At 49.5% G+C, this 15638-nt stretch overlaps 1 long non-coding RNA gene across 1 annotated transcript; it reads left to right on the top strand.

Moving 5' to 3' along the window:
- The first annotated feature begins 3530 nt into the window (after nt 1-3530).
- On the top strand, nt 3531-15524 carry LOC146072829 (uncharacterized). Its single transcript, XR_014473238.1, has 3 exons — nt 3531-3822; nt 10236-10331; nt 15215-15524. It is a non-coding gene; the product is annotated as an uncharacterized LOC146072829 (long non-coding RNA).
- The last annotated feature ends 114 nt before the right edge of the window (nt 15525-15638 follow it).

Consider the following 15638-nt stretch of genomic DNA (forward strand, 5'->3'; position numbering starts at 1 on the left):
GTTGTATTATGACTTCACTCTGCCATCTGTCCTGCAGTCCAGGAGATCCTACTTGTAATGTTCATTGCCTGGGGAATCTGTTCAGCATACAAGCTGCAGTATTTGTTCCTACTGTACCTGCTGAATCTCCTTCCAGGCTGATAAGACTGTGGCCAGAAATCACATTCTGTTCAGTGGGACCAGCTGCGCCGCAAGGAGACTGTGTGTAGCCTGATCCTGAAGAACAGGGTCTGCCTACTCCCATCCACATTTCATGTGTAATACAGGGCAACACGTTAAAACATTGGACCAGACAACTGTGGCTGCTAATGTGTTGAATGAGACCCTCTGCACAGCTATGTGTGGCCACAGCCTTAGCCACCCGAGAGTTCTCCTGTGTGAGCAGCCTGCATAATCTGGATGTAACATGAGCAGAGAGAGTTAGATTAGGGTGGGGTATGTTCAGAGGCGTAACTACTTTTTTTGCGCCCCCCGCCGGACATTTCGGGCGCCCCCCCCCCCCCCCGAAATATTAACCCCCTCCTTACCCGTCCCCATTGCGGCCGGCGCTTCTGCCTCTAACCCGACACGCAGATCTGTGTCGGGTGACGGGCGGTCCCCGGCTCCGGCTGCAGTGCTAATATAATAACAGACACTCGGAAAATGGCTGCCCCCATACAGCATTATGGGGGCAGCCATTTTCCGAGCGTCTCTTATTATATTAGCACTGCAGCATGAGCCGGGGACCGCCCGTCACCCGACACAGATCTGCGTGTCGGGTTAGAGGCAGCGGCGCCGGCGGCAATGGGGTAAGGAGGGGGAGGGCAGGAGTCGGGACCAGGTGGTAACTATATTCCCGCAGACCCCCCAGGCGCCCACACCTGCCTAGCGCCTCCCCGCCACCGCGGGGGCTGCGGGACTATAGTTACGCCACTGGGTATGTTCAAAATAAAATCTAAATTACAGGGTAAGAATAAAACAGCCAGTATTTACTATTTTTAGTATTTACTGAATCGGTACATCTGTCAGACCAGACTTAGGTCTACAGTCATTAGGTCGACCCCAGAAGGTCGACTGGCCCCAAGGTCGACAGGGTTAAATGTCGACATGGGTCAAGGTCGACATGACTTAAGGTCGACATGGGCCAAGGTCGACATGGTTCTAGGTCGACGGTCATTAGGTCGACATGAGTTTTCACTGTTTTTTGACCCAAATTTGGACACAGTCGACATGGACACAGTTGGAGTTGAACCACAGACCCTCGCTTCACTCACTATGCTTCGGGCACGGTGCCTCGCTACGCTCGGCACACTATTTTATTCTCCCACCACGCCCTAGTGGATGGTAGGGCATGAAATACTGCCTGTCGGCTCAAAAAACAGGGAAAAGCTCATGTCGACCTAATGACTGTCGACCTTGACCCATGTCGACCTTTACCCCGTCGACCTTGGGGCCAGTCGACCTTCCGGGGTCGACCTAATGACTGTCGACCTAAGTGTGGTCTGACAGATGACCGTTTCCCGTTACATCAGCCCCAGTTGCAGTGCTCAAACAACCTGAATCTCCCACCAATCCAGACCAGAGAGTTGTTCAGCTGATTTGAGCAGCCAAGCATTGCATCCCAGCAGGTATAAAGAGTCAGCCCAAGAAGTATAAAGCTGCCAGTGTAGTGATGTCCACATCCTTGCTGCATGCCTTCAGTGAGCTCCTGCCTAATCATTTCCAATCCAAAGATTCCTGAGCAGATGCTCCTTTGGTTCCAGCCTGATAATCACTCCCATCAGTTCCAGGATGACATTTGCTCCAATCAGCTGCAGCATGGCTATATTTACTTTGGTTGGAGTCCAAAATTATTCTGCAGTTCCAGTTTGACATCAGAACTCAGAGTTTCAGGTAGACTCCTGTATCCTAGCCCTAATCTTTTTTTCCTGTCCCTTGGAAGTTTCCTTCTTTGTCCCTTGAAGATATCCTAGCACTGGTATGGAACGATCCAGTCAGATGACTGGGGCTTCCTTGTCAGATGTTGAAATGAAGCTCAAATTTCCTTGCAGGGGAACCCGGGTGAAAACTGCCAGTGTGTTACAGTCTGTAGCTTTGGTCTGGGTCTCCATCAACTGCCTGTTACTAGTCGGAGTTCTACTATAGTCCATGAGCATGAATTATAAATCATTAACTGGATCCATTTTGGTTACTATCCAAAGCCGGATCCACACAAACCTCAGAGAGTGACAGAAAGATGTTATAGAAGATACATTACCATGTGAGGTACTGCCTGTAACACTAGGAGGCATTTTTCTAGTACATTAAACACAGGGCTGGGCAATTGCGGCCCTCCAGATGTTGAGGAACTACACATCCCAGGATGCTTTGCATTAGTTTTGCTATGTGGCCATGCTGAAACTAATGCAAGGCATGCTGGAATGTGTAGTTCCTCAACATCTGGAGGGCCGCAATTGCCCAGCCCTGATGTAACAGCAGTAGCAGGATCACAATTAGCACAGCCTGGAAATGTTCTACCATTGCGGCTAGTATGTGGGATTTTGTCTATTTTCCTCTTTTGCACACACATACCCATATTGATCACTACAGCTTCCGATCATACAGTACTTAACCTTTTGCAGTACAATTTTTGTTTTTTGCAATTCAAACAGTCTGTTTTTATTTTAAATTGAAGAATGGTCTACATTGAATGTTGGATGATGTTCATCTTGGTATTATAAAGTGGCTCACCATTAGATCTGCTAATAGCGCTAGGGCTTTTGAGCCTAACTAGACATTGGACCTGGAAGGAATAAATTAGTAGTCATTGGGAAATAAAGCCTGGATAATAACATAGAAAGGTGTTAGCCAATATATATTTTACAAAGTGCAGCCATATTGTCTAGTGTCAATTAATTCAAACCTAATTTTCTTCAACAGACCCAACTCCTACAAAATCTACAAGCAATTCATCTTCCTCAGCTGCAGCATCCAGCACTACAACTATGCCTGAAACAACAGAGACCATATTTCACACAAGTACTACACACATAGAACTTACAGACACCAGTACATATGACATTACTACTGAGTACACTACAGACACTAGTCCATCTGACATTACTACTGAGTATACCACTGACTCCACTCCATCTGACATTACCACTGAGTATACCACAGACTCCACTCCATCTGACATTACTACTGAGTATACCACTGACTCCACTCCATCTGACATTACTACTGAGTATACCACTGACTCCACTCCATCTGACATTACTACTGAGTATACCACAGACTCCACTCCATCTGACATTACTACTGAGTATACCACTGACTCCACTCCATCTGACATTACTACTGAGTATACTACTGACTCCACTCCATCTGACATTACTACTGAGTATACCACTGACTCCACTCCATCTGACATTACTACTGAGTATACCACTGACTCCACTCCATCTGACATTACTACTGAGTATACCACTGACTCCACTCCATCTGACATTACTACTGAGTATACTACTGACTCCACTCCATCTGACATTACTACTGAGTATACCACTGACTCCACTCCATCTGACATTACCACTGAGTATACCACTGACTCCACTCCCTCTGACATTACAACTGAGTATACCACTGAGTCCACTCCATCTGACATTACTACTAAGTATACCACAGACTCCACATTTTCTGACACAACTCCTAAGGATACCACTGACTCCACTCCTTCTCACACAACTCCTGAGCCTTCCACTGGAACTACTGTATCTGGCATGACTCCTGAGCCTAGCATTGGATCCACTATATCTGGCACAACACATGAGGCTTCCACTGGAACCATGGTATCTAGCACAGGTAACCAGTGTCCACAGAAATAATCCAATGCTGCATCTTTGGACCAATCTACAGATTGGTCCAAAGATGCATTTGCACATTATCACACAGCTGCTGCATACTAGGGCTCAGAGGTCATGAATTAGCATCCATCTATAAATCTGTCCCCAAAAATACTTTAGCAGCACACCTTTTACATTCCCATAGCACACCCTCAACCAGAATCCTTAGTGGCAACATGATGCAGCGCCCTAGTACCTAACAATAACCCTGACCCGCTGAAGTGCGTGATCTGTATCACCTGCTAATACTATTTCCACTTTTTCACTCTCTGTGGCTTAGTACATAAACCCCAAAGTCACAAGTGTTTGTAAATATAATAAACATTCTAGCACCTCATGTGTGTGTACCTCTAGCGCAGGGGTGGCCAACCGGTCAGAGGTAAAGAGTCAAAAAATATCGGTAGTCAAGCTAAAGAGCCGACATCATGCGCGCGCCGAAGGCGCATGCGCCAAAAAAAGGGGCATACTCTATTTTGACCCCTTTGGTGGGTGTGATACAAATATGCCTCCAATAATGCAGTGCCATATATACATATGCCCCCAATAGTGCCAGATACACATATGCCCCCCCCCCCCACGGTGCCACGTATGCACCACACGGTGCCGGGTATGCCCCTACGGTGCCAGAAAGCTGGTATGCCCCCACAGTGCCAAAAAGCTGGTATGCCCCCACAGTGCCACAAACTGCTATGCCCCCACAGTGCAAATTTCCCAGCAGCAGCACTCACCGTTGTTGCTGCTGCTGCCGGACGGGGAGAGGACAGTCTGCTGTCCCCCTGCAGTCCTCCTGTCATGTCACTGATGGGAGGAGAGCACAGCGCACCGCGCGTCTCCTTCCCCCTCACTTCCCTGTGACTGGGCCGTCCACCAATCAAAGCTTGCTGGCCGGCTCCTGATTGGCTGCTGGCACGCGAGCTCTGATTGGCGGACAGCCCAGTCACAAGGATGCACAGTAAGGGGTAGGAGAGATGCGCGATGCGCGCTCTCCACCCCTCAGAAGGAGAAGGGATTCAGGGAACCGGCAGCAGGGGGGACTAGGACGGACGGTGGGCTGCGGGCAGCAGTGGGAGCAGGAGCCGCACTTTACAAGGGGTAGAGCCGCATGAGGCTCAAGAGCCATGGGTTGGCCACCACTGCTCTAGCATGTTAAACCTTAACTTACCTTATCTTAACATAAACCTGAAATAAAGACTCGGAGACATAGGTTTGGCAGAAATTGTTTGCTGATTTATTATTTGAATATTTAAGCTAGTTTTTGATTTGATTAAACTAATTTAAATAAATGGTGGCCAAGAAAGAACGGCTACTAAACTAAACTCCACCCCCAAACTCAGCATACGTAATCAAACTACCCTACCAAGCGGTATCCACTCGACCTACTACATTGACTACCACCCAGCCAGGTGGTCTCGCTGCCCCTGAGCGGGAGATCGAGCGAAACGCCTAAGTCAATGAAAAGGCGAGCGCATCGAAAACAATCTATATACGTTGCATAAACGGGTAATGAAGGCTAAGAAACTATTAACCTGCCGTTCTTTCCCGCAAAGGCATGAACCCTGATCCCAGGGTACAGCCCCGCCACCAGCCTAAGACACCCTAGCAACAACCAGAAGCAGATCCTCCAGAAACATAAACAGCCCCTCACTAAATGAACCCCATCAGGCCTAAACAGGTGATGGCACTTAAACCTAATCCGTGTATGAGGTATAACAGCACCGCCGGCCGTTAAAACACACCTTGCAACAGCCGAATTAAGCTTCTGTCTGGCCTCGTCAACCGCCTTAGCATCTCTGGCCCCTCTCCAACAAATACGAGGCACAATAAAAGACCACACTAACCTACAGTGTGACCAGGCTGCACAAATGGCCTCCAGATCACTCAAGATATGGGCCCGCAATCTCAGTTGGGACATTTTCCCAAGGTCGTTGCCACCGAGATGAAGCACCAGGACTTCGAGCACACCGAACCTGTGAACATTCGCCATAAGGAATGACTTCAGGGCGCCCCAAGTCATTCCCCTAACACCCAACCACCTAATGGATTGAGAGCAAGGAAACTCAGCCCCCCCCCCAGAGGCAACCAACCTAGCAGCCCAATAGATAAAGGAGTGACCCACTACCCACACCTTTAACCTATCGTACCCCACACCTATAAAAGGAGAAGAAAAAAGAAGCCATTAGTAAGGTTGTATTGATATGAAGGGACATGGTATTGGACTAGAGGATCTGCCAAAAAGAAAAAAATTGTAAGATTCTGATTGTGGCACATATTGGTGCCGGAGACATGCTTCAATCACAATTGAAGCCACACCAGGACACAAAAGGGAAGAGTCACAAACAATTGAGGGTAACAATACGTGGAAGGGGAATGCGGAATGAAAGGTGTACTCGGCCGGAGAAAAAACGACTGGACCTGCTGAGGGACTCTTAATTAAGACTATAGCCGAATTAAAAGGTCAATTCAGTCCGTCAGGTCAGGCAAAAAGCACCAACTCATACTGCGAGGCAAGAGCCACTGGACAGACCCCTTCCGGACTCACGGGCGCTAATGATACCCATCTACCCCTAGCCACCTGATCTGTTTTGGACCGCCTAAGCCGCACCCATAGTGTCCCAGAATCTAATCGCACATCGGACAACAAAAGGACTGCTTCCCTGGACTTAGCCAGTGCCACAATTTCAGAGACCCTGAAAGCCCCATGGAATGCCAAAGAAAAAGTCAGGCAGAATAAGAGGGTCTCATACACTGAGTCAGCGCAGCGACCCACCCCATCCATCAGGGCCGGGAGCATGGAAGCATCTATAGGACGCCGGGCGTCCGGGGGGACTGGGGAAACACGGGACCAGCCCTTCATTGCTCTGGTAATTAAGAAACTTTTTGTGTAGTCAGGAAAGCCCTTAAGCCTACAGAAAAAGGAAATCCCTGCTAAATAGCGTGACGCCACTGCCCTGGACCTGCCAGAGCTGTACAAATGCCACAAGAAGGATGACAAGCGCTTGTACCCCTGCCTACCTGCACGCATGGCCCCTCCAGAGAACTCCTCCCACTCGGTCCAGGCCTGCCGATATGTCCTAAGGGTAGCAGGCGCCAGGGAGGACTCGGCTAACCCCTCCATTCCGGCCCGAACAGAAGAGGGGCAGGGAACCCCCACAGAGTCAGCATCGGGGCCAGTTCCCGAAAGCGTTGCCACTGGAAGCGAGAAAGGGCATCAGCCACCTCGTTCTCGACCCCGGGCACGTGTCGCGCCCTGAACAATATGTTGAAGAGCAAACATTGGAGAAACAGGTGACTCAACACGCGCAACACAACAAGCGACTTGGCCCTCTGACTGTTAATGGCGTGAACCGCCCCTAAATTATTACACCAGAAAAGCAGACTCCTGTTCGCCAGGAATAACTCCCCAACAGCAGCAAGTCTCGCGTCAAGCCTGACTCAAACCAACCAGGGGGCCAAGGAGCAACACACCAGCTACCCGCTAAAAAACAACCAAACCAGTGGAACCTGCGGCGTCAGTGAACAGCTGCAACCGAAGTTTGTCCAATACCGGGGCCAACCAGATCCGCACACCGTTGAAATGCTGGAGGAATGCAGCCCAAACCTCCAGGTCTCGCCTGATCTCGCTCGACAGGCGGACTAGGTGATGCGCTCTGGCCACCCCAGCAGTGGCACGCTCCAACTTTCTAGGGATAACTTTGCAAGCGAAATTCAGCTGCCCCAGCAAAGACTGAGCTTGACGCAATGGGACTTTTCTGGCTTGGCGACAAACGTCTACGGCCTCGCCAAGCTTCATGACCTTATCCCGTGGTAGCGAGCAAAGCCCCTGCACGGAGTCGATCTGGATCCCCAGAAAGGAAAGACACGTGACAGGGCCCTCCGTTTTCTCTTCTGCAATCGGAAATCCCGAAGTGATGGAAAAGAGAACGGATGCTATCCAAGATGGCCGCACAATGGGTGGACCTAGCCGGGCCCACACACAGAAATTCGTCAAGGTAATGATCGATCCCGCTCTCCCCTGACGGCTGCTCCACACACCAATGCAAAAAGGTACTGAACCTCTCAAAAAAGGCACAGGACACCGAACACCCCATCGGCAAGCATTTGTCGATGAAATACTCCTCTCCTATGCGAAAGCCCATTAACCTGAAAGCATTGGGGTGTAATGGAAGCAGCCGGAACGCAGATTCAACATTAATCTTAGCCATAAGGGCCCCTGTACCATACGACCTCACCATAGCCAGAGCGTCGTCAAATGACTGATTTGCCACTGAACAGCACGCTTCTGGGATGGCGTCATTGACAGAGAAACCCGCAGGGTAAGACAGATGTTGAATTAGGCGGAATTTGCCAGGGACCTTCTTGGGCACGACTCCTACCGGGGAGATAACCAAGCCATCTACTGGGGGCTGATCAAAGGGGCAGGCCATACGCCCCAACTGTAATTCTTTGTCCACTTTTTCCCTTTACACTTAAGGGAGTGAACGAGCAGACTGCAGGTTTCTGAAGGAGCCCCCTCTAACTACGCCCTGAACTGGCAACTGGAACCCCTGACTAAAACCCTGAAACAAAAACTCTGCAGTCGCCCTATCTGGGTATCGGCTAAGCCAGCCGGCCATCGCCCCGACCCGAACCGGGGTATGAGCCCTATCGAGGGTTCCCGGAGGGACCTGCCTTGGAGGAAGAACCTGCACACGCCCCTCTGCCGGGGCGGCCACCTCGAAAGCAGTTGGAGGCTGGGTGGTTCCCGGAACAGTTGTTGCAGACATGTTTAAACCTGCATTTCTGTCCCAGCTGGCAAGAGGAGTTGTTATAGGCAAACATTTCCCTTTCGCCTGCCCTGGCCCCGCAGGCCTGGCCCCAGGCGGGTGCTGGGCATGGGACGGCGTTGACGGACTGCGCCCATGGGAATGCCCAGTGTTTTGAATTAGCAGTTTTCCATACCCGCTCGCACCAAGCATATGCACTTAGAAATGCTCATGCATAGTAATGAAACATTGCTCCCCGTATGAATACGCAGGGGAGCGAGTGATCCAGAATAAGGACCTGAGACCCGAGTATGTTGGCATCTAATAAAGGACAGTGTGACTGAATAACAAGGAGCGGTTTCCTAGCATGGCCACAATCGCGGGTAATTTTTAATGTTCTCCGATGCGACCGACGCGATGCCCGCGATTTCCCATTGAAATGCATTGAAAAAGTCAAAATCGCGTCGGTCGCATCGTATGCGGCCAAAAAAAACATGCGATGGTACCGACGCGATGCCCGCGATTTCCCATAGGGAACAATGTAAAATGCCTTAATTTACCCAAATCAACATAGGGAACAATGTTAAATGGGCCAGAGACCCCAAAAAAACCCCTGACCAGTGAAATGGCAGCCCACGATCAACGTCAACCCGAAGCGTGGCGAGCGCAGCGAGCCCGCGAGGGGTGGCGGTACGCGTCCTCCGACCTTTTCATACCCCCACTATCCATGTCGGCGTGGAGTTGACAATAGATAGTGTGGCGAGCGCAGCGAGCCACCGAGCCCGAAGCGTGGTAAGCTTAGCGAGCCCCCGCGAGCGGACGCGGATACCTGTGAAGCCCGCGAAGGGACGCGTTTACCGGTGAAGGTGTCCGCGTCCCCTCGCCACGCTTCGGGCTTGGTGGCTCGCTGCGCTCGCCACACTATCTATTCTTAACTCCACGCCGACGTGGATAGTGGGGGTATGAAAAGGTCGGAGGACGCGTACCGCCACCCCACGCGGGCTCGCTGCGCTCGCCACGCTTCGGGTTGACGTTGATCGTGGGGTGGCGTTAACTATTTTGGGGGGGCCATTTCACTGGTCAGGGTTTTTTGGGGGGGTTTCTGGCCCATTTAACATTGTTCCCTATGTTGATTTGGTTAAATTGAGGCATTTTACATTGTTCCCTATGGGAAATCGCGGGCATCGCTTCGGTCGCATCGCATGCGATTTTTTAGCCCGCATGCGATGCGACCAACGCAATTTTTTTACCTGCGATGCCCCAGATCAAGATCGTTGTGGCCGTGCTAGGAAACAAGTACCCAAAGAGCTCTCAGGCAACATCCATGAATGTTGTATAGGTATTAGTAAAGGGTAAGGAGACCGGGGTAGATAGAAGATGATGGGCATACGCATTGCAGAATCCAAACCTCATGAGACTCTGGGAAACAGAACACCTCTAGGTTTTGGCAGAACGTTAGTTGGATTTATGGCTGTTTGTAATTTTTATTGCGTATTTGCCCATTAGCAAATGATCAACTTGATGCACATTTATACTGTAGCCCAATCATACATTTAATTACTTATGCAAATGAAGCAATGACTGATATTTATTAGTTGCTGATCAAGATCTTTAATGTATCTGTGTATAGATTACTGTCTAAATGGCGGCACTTATGATGGGATAAAGTGTCAGTGCCCAGAGGACTTCACAGGATCTCGGTGTGAAATACCGAACAACAGGACAGGTGCGTATAAATCACTAACATCCCCAGGAATATATAATTGTAGTATTATTATTATTATTATTAGTTATGTATGAGTGTGGGAGATACTGGAGAACTAGAGCAAGCCTAGTAAAGTACAGGGAACATGTAAACTCCACACAGATAGGGCAGTGATCATAAAAGTAGGCATGGCCGAAGCAATTTACTCTAACCACTGTGCCATCAGGCTGCCATTACATGCCAGACATTGCTGTATTGTTCTGGTAATTGGAGGAATAGTGTATTTGGAGCTGGGAACAGATGCAGCACTGGGCCGGGAGCCTTACTTACATTCCTGTACATATACGTTATTTCCGGGTCTCCTGGTAGACTGGAATCAGTCCTCCTCCTATTCATCTCTAGTGCATTCTACCTCCTTGCTATCACCGAGACCTGGCTCTCCACCTCTGATTCTGTCTTTCCAGCTGCTCTCTCCCACGGTGGCCTCTCTTTCTCTCACACTCCCAGGCCTGACGGTCGCCACAGTGGCGGTGTGGGTTTTCTCCTCTCAGCCTCATGCACCCACAGTGTCATTCACCCTGAACCCTCTCTCCTTTCTCCTCCTTTGAGTCTCACTCTATCCGTCTATACTACCCCTACCACCTCCGTGGCGCTGCAATCTACCGCCCCCCTGGCCCTATCTCCCAATTTCTTGACAACTTCGCCGCCTGGCTTCCACACTTCCTCTCCTCTGACCTGCCATCTGTCATTCTTGGTGACTTTAACATCCCCTTGGATAACCCCGCTGATCCTGGCACCTCCAAACTCCTCATTCTCTGCTCCTCTCTTGGCCTATCTCAGTGGACTACCTCTCCCACCCACATCCACGGACACTCCCTCGATCTCGTCTTCATTCGCTCTTGTTCCCTTACTGACTACACTATCTCGGCTTTTCCTCTTTCTGACCATAACCTCATCTCCTTCTTCCTCACTGCTTCCCCCTCTCCCACCGCCCCTCCCAAGCGCATTGTCTCACGGCATAACGTCAACACACTTGATCTTGCTGCCTTCTCAAACACGCTGTGTCCTCTTCTCGCCCCAATCGCCGCCATGTCCTGCCCGAACCTCGCCGCCTCCCTCTACAATGACACCCTATCTTTGGCATTGGACTCTGCCTGCCCTCCCTCCTCTATCCCCCTTCGATGCTCCAACCCCCAACCGTGGCACTCGCCTATCATCCGATTCCTTTAAAAGTGCTCTCGCACTGCTGAGCGCTTCTGGAAGAAATCACGCTCCCTCGCGGATTATCTCCATTTCAAATTCATTCTTTCCTCCTTCAGCTCTGCCCTTGCTCTGGCCAAGGAATCCTACTTTAATTCCCTCATCCTTTCCCAATCATCCAATCCCTGCAGGCTCTTCGCCACCTTCAACTCCTTGCTCTCCCCCCCTCCTCCAGCTCTTCCGTCCTCCATCGTAGCCGCTGACTTTGCTACCTACTTTTCAACCAAAATCTCCTCTCTCAGGACTGCCATCACTGCTGCCATGACCTCACCCTCTCCCTCCTCCCCTCCTACATCTCCACTCCCCTCCTTCCAACCCATGTCCTCATTTTACCCCACCACTGCCGCTGAAGTCCACTCTATCCTTCAATCCGCTTCTCCCTCCACCTGCCTGCTCGATCCTATCCTCTCCAACATTATCCGTCGTCTCAGTCCGTCAGTCTGCTCTCACCTGGCTCACCTCTTTAATCTTTCCCTATCCTCTGGGATCTTCCCTTCCTCCCCCTCAAACATGCTCTTGTCTCCCCAATTCTCAAAAAAACAAATCTGGACCCCAATTCTCCATCCAACTACAGGCTCATCTCCCTCCTCGCTTTTGCCTCCAAGCTCCTAGAACGTCTCACCTATAATCGTCTCCTAAGCCACCTTACTGCCAACTCCATTCTAGACCCCCTCCAATCTGGGTTCCGCCCTTTACATTCCACTGAAACTGCCCTGACCAAAGTCACTAACGATCTACTATCGGCTAAATCCAAAGGCCTCTTCTCTATCCTCATCCAGCTTGATCTGTCGGCTGCCTTTGACACTGTTGACCACCCTCTCCTGCTCAACACCCTCCGCTCCTTTGGCATCACTGGCATGGTCTTCTCCTGGTTCACCTCATACCTCTCCGATCGCTCCTTCTCCATCTCCACTCCGAGCTCCTCCTCTCCTACTACCCCGCAGCCAGTCGGTGTTCCCCAAGTGTCAGTCCTTGGCCCTCTACTCTTCTCCCTTTACACCACCTCTCTGGGCACCCTCATCAGCTCCTATGGTTTTCATTACCATCTTTATGCTGACGATACCCTAATCTATCTCTCCTCCCCCGACCTATCCCCATCACTCCTGTCCAAGGTCTCCGAATGCCTCACGGCCATCTCAGCCTGGATGACCCAACGCTTCCTGAAACTAAACATGGCTAAAACTGAACTTCTAATCTTCCATCCCCCGAACATCCCCTCTTCTCCCACGGTCTCCATCAGCATTGGTGAAACCGAGATCACCTCCACCGACCAAACGCGCTGCCTCGGTGTCATCATTGACTCCTCCCTCTCTTTCACCCCCCACATTCGTGCTCTCTCACAGTCTTGGCACTTTCACCTACGCAACATCTCACGCATCAGACGATTCCTCTCCACTGACGTGACCAAAATTCTCATTCACTCTCTTGTCATCTCCCGCCTTGACTACTGCAACATCCTTCTCTCTGGGCTACCTCTCACCCACCTCGCACCTCTCCAATCCATTCTTAACGCTGCTGCTAGGCTCATCTTCCTCTCCCGCCGCTCTACCTCCGCCTCCCCCCCTCTGTCTATCTCTTCACTGGCTCCCCATTCCCTTCCGAGTTCTCTTTAAACTCCTCACCACCACCTACAAGGCTCTCTCCTCCTCCACCGCTCCTTACCTCTCTTCACTGATCTCTATCCACACTCCCTCCCGTCCTCGTCGCTCCATCGCTGACCTCTCACCTAATCACCTCCTCCCACTCCTGTGTCCAAGACTTCTCTTGTGCTGCCCCCCTGCACTGGAACAACCTCCCACCACCCATCAGGCTTTCTGATTCCCTTACCTCCTTCAAGCGCTCCCTCAAAACCCACTTTTTTCGACTAGCCTATCCCTCCTCCTCTTTTGATCCTCCTATCCTGCCTCCGTTCCCATCCGTTCCTACTTTCCTATTGTTTTTCGTTCGTCCACCTACCTCCTTTTAGTTTGTTAACTCTTATGAGTAGGGTCCTCCTGCCTCACGTACTCACCCTACCTCTTTACCTCACCTGTGCTCCTGCCCTGTTCTTCCTTCCTCTACTTCATCCTTAGTCTCCTCGACAATTTTGACACCTATTTCTAAACTGATGCTGATTTTAGTTCTACCAGCTATACCCCTATTTATACTGTATTTTTCAACACACCCTGTACGTTACCTTGTCATTTGTTTTTTTGTGTGCTGTGTACGGCGCTGCGGACACTTTGTGGCGCCTTATAAATAAACGTACTACTACTACTAGTAGCAATGTGCTGAGACCAGTTGTGGATCATTTAGTCATCATTATTTACGTCAACAGTGCTGTAGGTTGACCTCAAAAGTTTGACATGTACAAAGTCGATATAGCAAATGGTCAGCAGGGAAAGGTTGAAATAGGAAAATGTTTTCTGTGTCAATGTAGACACCTGAGCACATGGACCCCCAGTGAGTGTACTGCGTCCCCCTCATAGGTTTTCTGCTAACACCTGTTGTGTTTATGGAGGAAATTGGGGGAAGATCCAGTGACAACATGGCTGTAATGGCGTTAGTGATCTACTGCTGAACAGGACACTATCAGTATTTCATACAATTATATACAGACAACTAGTGGATACTAGGCTCAATCATGTTCCCCTTCTGGGATGAGGTTTGTCCCTCTGCAGCAGCGGCCCTTACACACAGGGATCCTTATTGGGAATCATGGACTGTGCTTGGGCAGTGGTGGGGAACGATGTATCACAGTTTTAGATACAGAACTGTCAGCCTGACACATTATACTTACTTTGGTTGCAGTCCAAAATTATTCTGCAGTTCCAGTTTGACATCAGAACTCAGAGTTTCAGGTTGATTCCTGTATCCTAGCCCTAATCTTTTTTCTTCTCCCTCGGGTAATTCCCTTAATTAGTTTCCTTATTTGTCCCTTCGAGATATCCTAGCATTAGTATGGAACGGCCCAGTCAGATGGCTGAGGCTTCCTTATCAGACGTTGAAATAAAGGTCAAATTTCCTTGCGGGGGAACCATGGTGAAAACTGCCAGTGTGTTACAGTCTGTGGCCTTGCTCTGGGTCTCCGTTAACTGCCTGTTACTAGCCGGAGTTCTATAGTCCATGAGCATGGATCCATTTTGGTTAAGATTGGTAAGATGTTAGGTACTGGCTGTAACACTAGGGAGAATTCTTCTAGTACATGTAACAGCAGTAGCAGGATCACAATTAGCACAGCCTGGAAATGTTCTACCATTGCGGCTAGTATGTGGGATATTGTCTATTTTCCTCTTTTGCACACACATACCCATATTGATCACTACAGCTTCCGATCATACAGTACTTAACCTTTTGCAGTACAATTTTTGTTTTTTGCAATTCAAACAGTCTGTTCTTATTTTAAATTCAAGAATGGTCTACATTGAATGTTGGATGATGTTCATGTTGGTATTATAAAGTGGCTCACCATTAGATCTGCTAATAGCGCTAGGGCTTTTGAGCCTAACTAGACATTGGACCTGAAAGGGTTAAATTAGTAGTCATTGGGAAATAAAGCCTGGATAATAACATAGAAAGGTGTTAGCCAATATATATATATGAGTTTACAAAGTGCAGCCATATTGTCTAGTGTCAATTAATTCAAACCTAATTTTCTTCAACAGACCCAACTCCTACAAAAGCTACAAGCAATTCATCTTCCTCAGCCGCAGCATCCAGCACTACAACTATGCCTGAAACAACAGAGACCATATTTCACACAAGTACTACACACATAGAACCTACAGACACCAGTACATATGACATTACTACTGAGTACACTACTGACTCCACTCCATCTGACATTACTACTGAGTATACCACAGACTCCACTCCCTCTGACATTACTACTGAGTATACCACAGACTCCACTCCATCTGACATTACTACTGAGTATACTACTGACTCCACTCCATCTGACATTACTACTGAGTATACCACTGACTCCACTCCATCTGACATTACTACTGAGTATACCACAGACTCCACTCCATCTGACATTACTACTGAGTATACCACTGACTCCACTTCATCTGACATTACCACTGA

The sequence above is a fragment of the Crinia signifera genome, chromosome 4 (assembly GCF_055691185.1).
Source record: "Crinia signifera chromosome 4, ASM5569118v1, whole genome shotgun sequence".
NCBI lineage: Eukaryota > Metazoa > Chordata > Amphibia > Anura > Myobatrachidae > Crinia > Crinia signifera.